Source organism: Dipteris shenzhenensis, chromosome 12, assembly GCF_047967505.1.
Source record: "Dipteris shenzhenensis isolate YYH24624 ecotype China chromosome 12, Dip_SZ_1.0, whole genome shotgun sequence".
NCBI classification, from domain to species: domain Eukaryota; kingdom Viridiplantae; phylum Streptophyta; class Polypodiopsida; order Gleicheniales; family Dipteridaceae; genus Dipteris; species Dipteris shenzhenensis.
The window spans coordinates 8,671,244-8,685,798 of record NC_141607.1 but is presented as its reverse complement, the minus strand read 5'-3'; positions in this window follow the sequence as shown (position 1 = coordinate 8,685,798).

Below are 14,555 nucleotides of genomic sequence, written 5' to 3'. Positions count from 1 at the left end.
CGATGGGAAGCCAAGAGAAGAAACAAACGAAAAAGCCGCGCGAGAGCTAGTGCAATAATCTAGTTAAGATGTCCAAATGTCAGGTTAGCCAGGAGAAATACAGTCAGAGATAAGCCGCTAGTTGAAAGAGAGCTTTCCAATATAAGTTAACGATAGAATTTTCCCATTAGGGCGATATGCATGAAACATGAATAATTACAGACAACGAATCCAAGAGATGGTCATATAAAATGACTTGTGAGAGTGGAAAGACCATTCGAGATCTCGTATACGGAGCATAGGAAGGAAGGAAGGTTGTGTGTAGGACCAATTTACAAGGAGGACGGAACAAAATGACCCATCCAGCATACCTGAGTGGTAGAGGAAGACACAACAAGCTTAGACAGAGTTGTAGAAGGCGGTAGTCATAAGGAGCAGTGATTATGAGGGATTACAATAGGATATCATCCCAATAGCTTAGACAATTGCAAGACAACCTTTGCAGGGAGATGAGGATAGAGAAGATCAAGATAGAGAAGATGAAGCCGAGAATGAAGGAGAAGCGAAGGAGTTGAAGGTGGCTCCTTTAAAGCAAGGAGATGACGATAGAGATCATCAAGCCGAGAATGAAGGAGGAGCGAAGGAGTTGAAGTTGCAAGACATCCATTGCAAGGAGATGAGGATCGAGAAGATCAAGCCAAGAATTAAGGAGAAGTGAAGGAGTTGAAGGTGGCTCATTTAAAGCAAGGATGGCAACTGTTATGGGCACCCACTTAGTCTATGGTTATAATAAGGGATAGTGGATGAGAGTGGGCGGTGGGCAATAGTAGTGACCACTAAGATTAGATCATGATAAGTTCGGGTGATAATTTTATGTGGAAGTAGTTTAGTGTGAAGCAATAAGAAGAAAAAGGGTAGTAAGTGCCAGTGAACGGGGGCCTAATGATCTAGTATAGAAAGCGAAAAAAAGGTCCGGGGGGGGGGGGGGGGGAGAAACGCCTACATTAGTTAAGGATAAAGGCCATAACTAAAGCAAAAGTCCCAACTATTTAAAGGGTTTCTCCTCCCAAAACCGAAGGTTTCCTCAAAATAGCTCTATTAGGATGCTAATATAGTAAGAAAGAGTAGTATATTAACAAAAATCACATATTTTGAATGAAAGGGGTTTTTATTAGAGGCACATAATAATACAACGATGTATATAAGAAAGCATTAGTAGGACGAATAAAAGTGTGTGTATAAGTGGGGGGGGGGGGGGGTTTCTATAGTTAATAAGTGGGTTGTGAGGAAAAGGGGGTTTGTGTGCATATGATAAGTGCGCGATCGTGTGTGTGTGGTTGAATAAATTTAAAACAGTCTAAGAAAATTTCAAAGGTTAATTGTATAAGAAAAGAAGCTTTCAAGTAATTCAAAAGTTCAAGGGTAGGGGTGAGGGAGCCAATATGCGTGTTTATAGAGAAAGTGTATGTGTGTGTGTGGCCCACCCCCAATCCAGAGGGTAAGACATGGTGGGGAGTAAGCCCACCATGTGGAACTTACTCCCCACCTAGTACTGTGTAGAGAAAAAATGGATCATCATGATAAGTGTCAAGAAGTGATGTCGCTAGTATAAGCATGTTCCAGTTCCATAGTAGGAGGGTATCCAAGGATTTGCACATAAAAGGTAATAATTAGTACTCCAATCAAATGGAATCAAGACATTACTTATTGAAAAATATTTATCACAAGCCAAAAATTACCCAATGATAACATGACTACAAACTATACATAATAACGAGTCATCCAATCAATGTGAATTAACTGTATGACACTAGCCCGCCGACCAAAGGGTAGTTGGGAAATTAGTGTGTGTGCTTAGATTTAAAAGCCGCATCAATAAATGAGCCATACGATTAATTCCACCATTTGGATAAAAAGTTAAATATGCGAGAAGTACAAAAATAATTACGACAACTTAGAGTTGGGGCTTGCAAAATTTTGAGAGTTTGCAAAAATTCTAACAAAATTGAGAATTTCTAATCATATTATTGAGTTTGAAATAGGAACACAAGACTAGAAAAGGGCATCGAATCCATGAGGTAGTTTAGGTCCCTAGGTCCGAGTCCACTTACCTGCCACCTAGGTTCCAAGGTCAGGGTCCATCAACCTGCCGCCATCCAAGAAAAACTAGGTGTTAGAACATCATAGTTTCAATTGGGTAGACAGGTGATGCCTGTATTCCCTGGCATATTATTGCTTTACCTAGGAACAAAGACATCCACCTAGATTCATAAATATCAATTTTTTGCAAATACGATATTATATGTACAATCAGTGTCACAACTTTAAATACATACCTCAATTACAAGGTTAATGTGCTTAGTGAAAATTAAAAGTTTAGTTAGAGCAAAAATTTTCCTTTCATTCACAACCCTAAAGGGAGCCTAGGGCCAAGGAAATCAAGATGAGGGATAGCCCTCTCCCATGAACAGTAATTAAGAGATATTAAAATAAACTTGAAAGCAATTAGACAATAAGAAATTTGCTAGTCAGAAAAGAATTGTTAAAGAGACAAGGAAGTTACAGAAAATAACCAAAAGGGAATTTAATGACCCTTTATGAAAAAGACATTACTAACTAAAGAAGGGATAGCAACTATGACCTTGACTGGCAATTACAGGAGGTTAAAGAGATAGAACTATTCTTCTATACGTGTAGAGGGGACGTGTAGAGGGGTCCTCATTTACACCTTTACTATGAATAACGATTAAGCATTTGTCCAAAGGGGTGTAATCCATGCATGGCCATAAGCAAAGTCATGCGATGGTTAGAGCCCAAGGTAATTAAAATAAATCACTAATTAGTAGACACAAATAGGTCATTGTGAGAGAGAAGGAAATCTTGAAAAGGGGTAGCGGGTAGGTGTGTAAGGTGTAAAAATGAAATAAATCTATGACTACCTAGCTTCCAATTAATAAAACCTTATTGACAAGAGAAGTAGTGACAACTTACTTAAAATAAGTAGCAATTAAATAAACATTGTGTGTGTAACTAGAAATATAAATAACTCCATAAGTACCCCTAAAGAAGTAAAAAGAAACAAAAGTATGTTGAGTAAATAACTAAACAAACCCCTCAAGAAGTAAAAGCAAAAATAGAAGAGCAAGACAAGCCAAAGCCAACGTGCACAATGGACCAAGAAGCACCAAGTGAGCGACAAGCAAAGCTAGCCGAGTTGAAGTGTATGTGGAGCATGGACGAAGGATCGTGAAGCCCAATGCCAGAGAGAGTCTTGGGCAAACAAGTTGAGGACCGTGATCCCAAAGCTTGCAATGAAGCTGCGTAAAGTAAAGTCACCTAACGTCTGGAAATCTACGGAAAACTCCCACCACCCAAGAGTTTTGTAAAAGCTAAGTAGAACCCGAAGGTGATGGAGACTAAGCTAATAAGTGCAGTGAGGACCGAGAGCCATAGCTCCGAGACACCAATCTAGTTGGACCCAATAAGCCTAGTTTGTAGTGACGAAATAAGTAGACTGTTGCGGTAATGAAAAAGAAAGCGTATGCAAAGCCCCCCAACGTGGAATAATAAATATTTGTCTACAAAGGGACCGATGGGAAGCCAAGAGAAGAAACAAACGAAAAAGCTGCGCGAGAGCTAGTGCAATAATCTAGTTAAGATGTCTGAATGTAAGGTTAGCCAGGAGAAATACAGTCAGAGAGAAGCCGCTAGTTGAAAGAGAGCTTTCCAATATGAGTTGATGATAGAATTTTCCCATGAGGGCGATATGCACGAAACATGAATAATTACAGATAGTGAATCCAAGAGATGGTCATATAAAATGACTTGTGAGAGTGGAAAGACCATTCGGGATCTTGTATACGAAGCATAGGAGTGAAGCAAGGTTGTGTGTAGAACCAAGTTACAAGGAGGACGGAACATAATGACCCATCCAGCATACCTGAGCATTAGAGGAAGACACAACAAGCTTAGACAGAGTTGTAGAAGGCGGTAGTCATAAGGAGCAGCAGTTATGAGGGATTACCATAGGATATCATCCCAATAGCTTAGACAATTGCAAGACAACCTCTGCAGGGAGATGAGGATAGAGAAGATGAAGCCGAGAATAAAGGAGGAGCGAAGGAGTAAAAGGTGGCTCATTTAAAGCAAGGAGATGAGGATAGAGAAGATCAAGTCGAGAATGAAAGAGGAGTGAAGGAGTTGAAGTTGCAAGACAACCTTTGCAGGGAGATGAGGATCGAGAAGATTAAGGCAAGAATGAAGGAGGAGCGAAGGAGTTGAAGGTGGCTCATTTAAACCAATGAGGGCAACCGTTATGGGCACCCACATAGACTATGGTTATAATAAGGGATAGTAGAGGAGAGTGGGGCGGTGGGCAATACTAGTGACCACTAAGATTAGATCATGATAAGTTCGCGTGATAATTTTATGTGGAAATAGTTTAGTGTGAAGCGATAAGAAGAAAAAGGGTAGTAAGTGCCAGTGAACGGGGGTATAATGATCTAGTATAGGAAGCGAAAAAAAGGTCGAACGGGGGGAGGGGAAGAAATGCCTACATTAGTTAAGGACAAAGGCCATAACTAAAGCAAAAGTCCCAAGTATTTAAAGGGTTTCTCTTGCCAAAACCGAAGGTTTCCTCAGAAATAGCTCTATTAGGATGCTAATATAATAAGAAAGAGTAGTATATTAACAAAAATCACATATTTTAAATGAAGGGGGGTTTTATTAGAGGCACATAATAATACAACGATGTATGTAAGAAAGCATTAGTAGGACGAATAAAAGTGTGTGTATAAGTAAGGGGGGGGGGTTTCTATAGTTAATAAGTGAGTTGTGAGGAAAAGGGGGTTTGTGTGCATATGATAAGTGCGCGATCGTGTGTGTATGGTTGAATAAATTTAAAACAGTCTAAGAAATTTTAAAAGGTTAATTGTATAAGAAAAGAAGCTTTCAAGTAATTCAAAAGTTCAAGGACAGGGGTGTGGGAGCCAATATGCGTGTTTATAGAAAAAGTGTGTGTGTGTGTGTGGCCCACCCCTAACCTAGAGGGTAAGACCACATGGTGGGGAGTAAGCCCACCATGTGGAACTTACTCCCCACCTAGTACTATGCAGAAAAAAAATGCATCATCATGATAAGTGTCAATAGGTGATGTTGCTAGTATAAGCGTGTTCCAGTTTCATAGTAGGGTGGTATCCAAGGATTCGCACATAAAAGGTAATAATTAGTACTCCAATCAAATCGAATCAAGTCATTTCTTAATGAAAAATATTTATCACAAGCCAAAAATTACCCAATGATAACATGACTACAAACTATATATAATAATGAGTTATCCAATCAATGTGAATTAACAGTTAGTATGACACTAGCCTGCCGATCAAAGGGTAGTTGGGAAATCAGTGTGTGTGCTTAAATTTAAAAGCCACATCAATAAATGAGTCATACGATTAATGCCACCATTTGGATAAAAAGTTAAATATGCGAGAAGTACAAAAATAACAATGACAACTTAGAGTTGGGGCTTGTAAAATTTTGAGAGTTTGCAAAAATTCTAACAAAATTGAGAATTTCTAATCATATTGTTGAGTTTGAAATAGTAACACAAGACTGCAAAAGGGCATCGAATCCATGAGGTAGTCTAGGTCCCTAGGTCAGGGTCCACTTACCTGCCATATAGGTTCCAAGGTCAGGGTCCATCGACCTGCCGCCATCCAAGAAAAACTAGGTGTTAGAACATCATAGTTTCAATTGGGTAGACAGGTGATGCCTGTATTCCCTGGTGTGTTATTGCTTTACCTAGGAACAAAGACATCCGCCTAGATTCATAAATATGAACTTTTTGCAAATACCATATTATATGTACAATCAGTGTCACAACTTTAAATACATACATCAATTACAAGGTTCATGTGCTTAGGGAAAATTATAAGTTTAGTTAGAGCAAAATTTTCCCTTCAATTCACAACCCTAAAGGGAACCTAGGGGCCAATGAAATCAAGATGAGGGGTAGCCCTCTCCCATGAACGGTAATTAAGAGATATTAAAGTACACTTGAAAGCAATTAGACAATACGAAAGTCGCTAGTTAAAAAAGAATTGTTAAAGAGACAAGGAAGTTACAGAAAATAACCAAAAGGGAATTTAATGACCCTTTATGAAAAAGACATTACTAACTAAAGAAGGGATAGCAACTACGACCTTGACTGGCAATTACAGGAGGTTAAAGAGATAGAACTATTCTTCTATACGTGTAGAGGGGTCCTCATTTACACCTTTACTATGAATAACGGTTAAGCATTTGTCCAAAGGAGTCTAATCCACGCATGGCCATAAGCAAAGTCATGTGATGCTTAGAGCCCAAGGTAATTAAAATAAATCACTAATTGATAGACACAAATAGGTCATTAAAATTAAATGTAAATACGAGAAAATATATATAAGTACATATAAGTGTATGTGTGTGTGTGAGAGAGAAGAAATCTTGAAAAGGGGTAGCGGGTAGGTGTGTAACGTGTAAAAAAGCAAGAAAATGAAATAAATCTATGACTACCTAGCTTCCAATTAATAAAACCTTATTGACAAGAGAAGTAGTGACAACTTATGTAAAATAAGTAGCAATTAAATAAGTGTGTGTGTAACCAGAAATATAATTAACTCCATAAGTACCCCTAAACAAGTAAAAAGAAATAAAAGTATGTAGAGTAAATAACTAAACAAACCCCTCGAGAACTAAAAACAAAAATAGAAGAGCAAGACAAGCCAAAGCCAACGTGCACAATGGACCAAGAAGCACCAAGTGAGCGACAAGCAAAGCTAGCCAAGTTGAAGTGTGTGTGAAGCATGGACAGAGGATCGTGAAGCCCAATGCTAGAGAGAGTCTTGGGCAAACAAGTTGAGGACCGTGATCCCAAAGCTTGCGATGAAGCTGCGTAAAGTAAAGTCATCTAACGTTGGGAAATCTATGGAAAACTCCCACGACCCAAGAGTTTTGTAAAAGCTAAGTAGAACCCGAAGGTGATGGAGACTAATCTAATAAGCATAGTGAGGACCGAGAGCCATAGCTCCGAGACACCAATGTAGTTGGACCCAATAAGCCTAGTTTGTATTGACAAATAAGCAGACTGTTGCGGTAATGTAAAAGGAAGCGTATGCAAAGCCCCCCAACGTGGAAGAATAAATATTTGTCTACAAAGGGACCAATGGGAAGCCAAGAGAAGAAACAAACGAAAAAGCCACACGAGAGCTAGTGTAATAATCTAGTTAAGATGTCCGAATGTCAGGTTAGCCAAGAGAAATATAGTCAGAGAGAAGCTGCTAGTTGAAAGAGAGCTTTCCAATATGAGTTGACCATAGGATTTTCCCATGAGGGTGATATGCACGAAACATGAATAATTACAGACAGCAAATCCAAGAGATGGTCGTATAAAATGACTTGTGAGAGTGGAAAGACCATTTGGGACCTCGTATACGGAGCATAGGAGGGAAGCAAGGTTGTGTGTAAGACCAAATTACAAGGAGGACGGAACAAAATGACCAATCCAGCATACCTGAGCGGTAGAGGAAGACGCAACAAGGTTAGAAAGAGTTGTAGAAGGCGGTACAGTCATAAGGAGCAGCAGTTATGAGGGATGACAATAGGATATCATCCCAATAGCTTAAACAATTGCAAGACAACCTCTGCAGGGAGATGAGGATAGAGAAGATCAAGATAGAGAAGATGAAGCTGAGAATGAAGGAGAAGCAAAGGAGTTGAAGGTGCCTCCTTTAAAGCAAGGAGATGAGGATAGAGATCATCAGGCCGAGACTGAAGGAGGAGCGAAGGAGTTGAAGTTACAAGACAACCATTGCAGGGAGATGGGGATCGAGAAGATCAAGCCAAGAATGAAGGAGGAGCGAAGGAGTTGAAGGTGGCTCATTTAAGCAAGGAGGGCAACCGTTATGGGCACCCACGTAGTCTATGGTTATAATAAGGGATAGTGGAGGAGAGGGGGGCGGTGGGCAATAGTAGTGACCACTAAGATTAGATCATGATAAGTCCGGGTAATAATTTTATGTGGAAGTAGTTTAGTGTGAAGCAATAAGAAGAAAAAGGGTAGTAAGTGCCAGTGAACGGGGGTCTAATGATCTAGTATAGGAAGCAAAAAAAAGGTCGGGGGGGGGGGGGGGAAGAAACGCCTACATTAGTTAAGGATAAAGGCCATAACTAAAATGAAAGTCCCAACTATTTAAAGGGTTTCTCCTCCCAAAACCGAAGGTTTCCTCACAAATAGCTCTATTAGGATGCTAATATAGTAAGAAAGAGTAGTATACTAACAAAAATCACATATTTTGAATGAAAGGGGGTTTTATTAGAGGCACATAATAATACAACGATGTATGTAAGAAAGCATTAGTAGGACGAATAAAAGTGTGTGTATAAGTAGGGGGGGGGTTTTCTATAGTTAATAAGTGGGTTGTGAGGAAAAGGGGGTTTGTGTGCATATGATAAGTGCACGATCGTGTGTGTGGTTGAATAAATTTAAAACAGTCTAAGAAATTTTAAAAGGTTAATTGTATAACAAAAGAAGCTTTCAAGTAATTCAAAAGTTCAAGGGCAGGGGTGAGGGAGCCAATATGTGTGTTTATAGAAAAAGTGTGTGTGTGTGTGTGGCCCACCCCCAACCCAGAGGGTAAGACCACATTATGGGGAGTAAGCACACCATGTGGAACTTATTCCCCACCTAGTACTGTGTAGAGAAAAAATGGATCATCATGATAAGTGTCAAGAAGTGATGTCGCTAGTATAAGCGTGTTCCAGCTCCATAGTAGGAGGGTATCCAAGGATTTGCACATAAAAGGTAATAATTAGTACTCTAATCAAATGGAACAAGACATTACTTATTGAAAAATATTTATCACAAGCCAAAAATTACCCAATGATAACATGACTACAAACTATACATAATAACAAGTTATCCAATCAATGTGAATTAATTGTATGGCACTAGCCCGTCGACCAAAGGCTAGTTGGGAAATCAGTGTGTGTGCTTAGATTTAAAAGCCGCATCAATAACGATTAATGCCACCATTTGGATAAAAAGTTAAATATGCGAGAAGTACAAAAATAACTACAACAACTTAGAGTTGGGGCTTGTAAAATTTTGAGAGTTTGCAAAAATTCGAACAAAATTGAGAATTTCTAATCATATTGTTGAGTTTGAAATAGGAACACAAGACTGCAAAAGGGCATCGAATCCATGAGGTAGTCTAGGTCCCTAGGTCAGGGTCCACTTACCTGCCATATAGGTTCCAAGGTCAGGGTCCATCGACCTGCCGCCATCCAAGAAAAACTAGGTGTTAGAACATCATAGTTTCAATTGGGTAGATAGGTGATGCCTGTATTCCCTGGTGTGTTATTGCTTTACCTAGGAACAAAGACATCTGCCTAGATTCATAAATATGAACTTTTTGCAAATACCATATTATATGTACAATCAGTGTCACAACTTTAAATACATACATCAATTACAAGGTTCATGTGCTTAGGGAAAATTATAAGTTTAGTTAGAGCAAAATTTTCCCTTCAATTCACAACCCTAAAGGGAGCCTAGGGGCCAATGAAATCAAGATGAGGGGTAGCCCTCTCCCATGAACGGTAATTAAGAGATATTAAAGTACACTTGAAAGGAATTAGACAATACGAAAGTCACTAGTTAAAAAAGAATTGTTAAAGAGACAAGGAAGTTACAGAAAATAACCAAAAGGGAATTTAATGACCCTTTATGAAAAAGACATTACTAACTAAAGAAGGGATACCAACTACGACCTTGACTGGCAATTACAGGAGGTTAAAGAGATAGAACTATTCTTCTATACGTGTAGAGGGGTCCTCATTTACACCTTTACTATGAATAACGATTAAGCATTTGTCCAAAGGGGTCTAATCCACGCATGGCCATAAGCAAAGTCATGTGATGCTTAGAGCCCAAGGTAATTAAAATAAATCACTAATTGATAGACACAAATAGGTCATTAAAATTAAATGTAAATACAAGAAAATATATATAAGTACATATACTTGTGTATGTGTGTGTGTGAGAGAGAAGAAATCTTGAAAAGGGGTAGCGGGTAGGTGTGTAACGTGTAAAAAAGCAAGAAAATGAAATAAATCTATGACTACCTAGCTTCCAATTAATAAAACCTTATTGACAAGAGAAGTAGTGACAACTTATGTAAAATAAGTAGCAATTAAATAAGTGTGTGTGTAACCAGAAATATAATTAACTCCATAAGTACCCCTAAACAAGTAAAAAGAAACAAAAGTATGTAGAGTAAATAACTAAACAAACCCCTCGAGAACTAAAAACAAAAATAGAAGAGCAAGACAAGCCAAAGCCAACGTGCACAATGGACCAAGAAGCACCAAGTGAGCGACAAGCAAAGCTAGCCAAGTTGAAGTGTGTGTGAAGCATGGACAGAGGATCGTGAAGCCCAATGCTAGAGAGAGTCTTGGGCAAACAAGTTGAGGACCGTGATCCCAAAGCTTGCGATGAAGCTGCGTAAAGTAAAGTCATCTAACGTTGGGAAATCTATGGAAAACTCCCATGACCCAAGAGTTTTGTAAAAGCTAAGTAGAACCCGAAGGTGATGGAGACTAAGCTAATAAGCATAGTGAGGACCGAGAGCCATAGCTCCGAGACACCAATGTAGTTGGACCCAATAAGCCTAGTTTGTATTGACAAATAAGCAGACTGTTGCGGTAATGTAAAAGGAAGCGTATGCAAAGCCCCCCAACGTGGAAGAATAAATATTTGTCTACAAAGGGACCAATGGGAAGCCAAGAGAAGAAACAAACGAAAAAGCCACACGAGAGCTAGTGTAATAATCTAGTTAAGATGTCCGAATGTCAGGTTAGCCAGGAGAAATATAGTCAGAGAGATGCTGTTAGTTGAAAGAGAGCTTTCCAATATGAGTTGACCATAGGATTTTCCCATGAGGGTGATATGCACGAAACATGAATAATTACAGACAGCAAATCCAAGAGATGGTCGTATAAAATGACTTGTGAGAGTGGAAAGACCATTCGGGACCTCGTATACGGAGCATAGGAGGGAAGCAAGGTTGTGTGTAAGACCAAATTACAAGGAGGACGGACCAAAATGACCAATCCAGCATACCTGAGCGGTAGAGGAAGACACAACAAGGTTAGAAAGAGTTGTAGAAGGCGGTACAGTCATAAGGAGCAGCAGTTATGAGGGATGACAATAGGATATCATCCCAATAGCTTAAACAATTGCAAGACAACCTCTGCAGGGAGATGAGGATAGAGAAGATCAAGATAGAGAAGACGAAGCTAAGAATGAAGGAGAAGCGAAGGAGTTGAAGGTGGCTCCTTTAAAGCAAGGAGATGAGGATAGAGATCATCAGGCCGAGACTAAAGGAGGAGCGAACGAGTTGAAGTTACAAGACAACCATTGTAGGGAGATGGGGATCAAGAAGATCAAGCCAAGAATGAAGGAGGAGCGAAGGAGTTGAAGGTGGCTCATTTAAGCAAGGAGGGCAACCGTTATGGGCACCCACGTAGTCTATGGTTATAATAAGGGATAGTGGAGGAGAGGGGGGCGGTGGGCAATAGTAGTGACCACTAAGATTAGATCATGATAAGTTCGGGTGATAATTTTATGTGGAAGTAGTTTAGTGTGAAGCAATAAGAAGAAAAAGGGTAGTAAGTGCCAGTGAACGGGGGTCTAATGATCTAGTATAGGAAGCAAAAAAAAGGTCGGGGGGGGGGGAAGAAAGGCCTACATTAGTTAAGGATAAAGGCCATAACTAAAATGAAAGTCCCAACTATTTAAAGGGTTTCTCCTCCCAAAACCGAAGGTTTCCTCACAAATAGCTCTATTAGGATGCTAATATAGTAAGAAAGAGTAGTATATTAACAAAAATCACATATTTTGAATGAAAGGGGGTTTTATTAGAGGCACATAATAATACAACGATGTATGTAAGAAAGCATTAGTGGGACGAATAAAAGTGTGTGTATAAGTAGGGGGGGCGGGTTTTCTATAGTTAATAAGTGGGTTGTGAGGAAAAGGGGGTTTGTGTGCATATGATAAGTGCACGATCGTGTGTGTGTTTGAATAAATTTAAAACAGTCTAAGAAATTTTAAAAGGTTAATTGTATAACAAAAGAAGCTTTCAAGTAATTCAAAAGTTCAAGGGCAGGGGTGAGGGAGCCAATATGTGTGTTTATAGAAAAAGTGTGTGTGTGTGTGTGGCCCACCCCCAACCCAGAGGGTAAGACCACATGGTGGGGAGTAAGCCCACCATGTGGAACTTATTCCCCACCTAGTACTGTGTAGAGAAAAAATGGATCATCATGATAAGTGTCAAGAAGTGATGTCGCTAGTATAAGCGTGTTCCAGCTCCATAGTAGGAGGGTATCCAAGGATTTGCACCTAAAAGTTAATAATTAGTACTCCAATCAAATGGAATCAAGACATTATTGAAAAATATTTATCACAAGCCAAAAATTACCCAATGATAACATGACTACAAACTATACATAATAACAAGTTATCCAATCAATGTGAATTAATTGTATGGCACTAGCCCGTCGACCAAAGGCTAGTTGGGAAATCAGTGTGTGTGCTTAGATTTAAAAGCCGCATCAATAAATGAGCCATATGATTAATTCCACCATTTGGATAAAAAGTTAAATATAAGAGAAGTACAAAAATAATTACGACAACTTAGAGTTGGGGCTTGTAAAATTTTGAGAGTTTGCAAAAATTCGAATAAAATTGAGAATTTCTAATCATATTGTTGAGTTTGAAATAGGAACACGAGACTGGAAAAGGGCATCAAATCCATGAGGTAGTATAGGTCCCTAGGTCAGGGTCCGCTTACTTGCCACCTAGGTTCCAAGATCAGGGTCCATCGACCTGCCGCCATCCAAGAAAAACTAGGTGTTAGAACATCATAGTTTTAATTGGGTAGACAGGTGATGCCTGTATTCCGTGGCATGTTATTGCTTTACCTAGGAACAAAGACATCCGCCTAGATTCATAAATATGAACTTTTTGCAAATACCATATTATATGTACAATCAGTGTCACAACTTTAAATACATACATCAATTACAAGGTTCATGAGCTTAGGGAAAATTATAAGTTTAGTTAGAGCAAAATTTTCCCTTCAATTCACAACCCTAAAGGGAGCCTAGGGGCCAATGAAATCAAGATGAGGGGTAGCCCTCTCCCATGAACGGTAATTAAGAGATATTAAAGTACACTTGAAAGCAATTAGACCATACGAAATTCGCTAGTTAAAAAAGAACTGTTAAAGAGACAAGGAAGTTACAAAAAATAAACAAAAGGGAATTCAATGACCCTTTATGAAAAAGACATTACTAACTAAAGAAGGGATAGCAACTATGACCTTGACTGGCAATTACAGGAGGTTAAAGAGATAGAACTATTCTTCTATACGTGTAGAGGGGTCCTCATTTACACCTTTACTATGAATAACAATTAAGCATTTGTCCAAAGGGGTGTAATCCATGCATGGCCATAAGCAAAGTTATGTGATGGTTAGAGCCCAAGGTAATGAAAATAAATCACTAACTAATAGACACAAATAGGTCATTAAAATTAAATGTAAATATAAGAAAATATATTTAAGTACATATAAGTGTACGTGTGTGTGTGAGAGAGAAGGAAATCTTGAAAAGGGGTAGCGGGTAGGTGTGTAAGGTGTAAAAAAGCAAGAAAATGAAATAAATCTATGACTACCTAGCTTCCAATTAATAAAACCTTATTGACAAGAGAAGTAGTGACAACTTACTTAAAATAAGTAGCAATTAAATAAGTGTGTGTGTAACGAGAAATATAAATAACTCCATAAGTTTCCCTAAACAAGTAAAAAGAAACAAAAGTATGTAGAGTAAATAACTAAACAAACCCCTCGAGAAGTAAAAACAAAAATAGAAGAGCAAGACAAGCCAAAGCCAACGTGCACAATGAACCAAGAAGCACCAAGTGAGTGACAAGTAAAGCTAGCCGAGTTGAAGTGTGTGTGAAGAATGGACGGAGGATCTTGAAGCCCAATGCCAGAGAGAGACTTGGGCAAACAAGTTGAGGACCGTGATCCCAAAGCTTGTGATGAAACTGCGTAAAGTAAACTCACCTAACGTCGGGAAATCTATGGAAAACTCCCACGACCCAAGAGTTTTGTAAAAGCTAAGTAGAACCAAAGGTCCACCGGTGGAGACTAAGCTAATAAGCATAGTGAGGACCGAGAGCCATAGCTCTAAGACAGCAATGTAGTTGGACCCAATAAGCCTAGTTTGCAATGATGAATAAGCAGACTATCGTGGTAATGAAAAAGGCAGCGTATGCAAAGCCCCCAACGTGGAAGAATAAATATTTGTCTACAAAGGGACCGATGGGAAGCCAAGAGAAGAAACAAACGAAAAAGCCGCGCGAGAGCTAGTGCAATAATCTAGTTAAGATGTCCGAATGTCAGGTTAGCCAGGAGAAATACAGTCAGAGATAAGCCGCTAGTTGAAAGAGAGCTTTCCAATATGAGTTGACG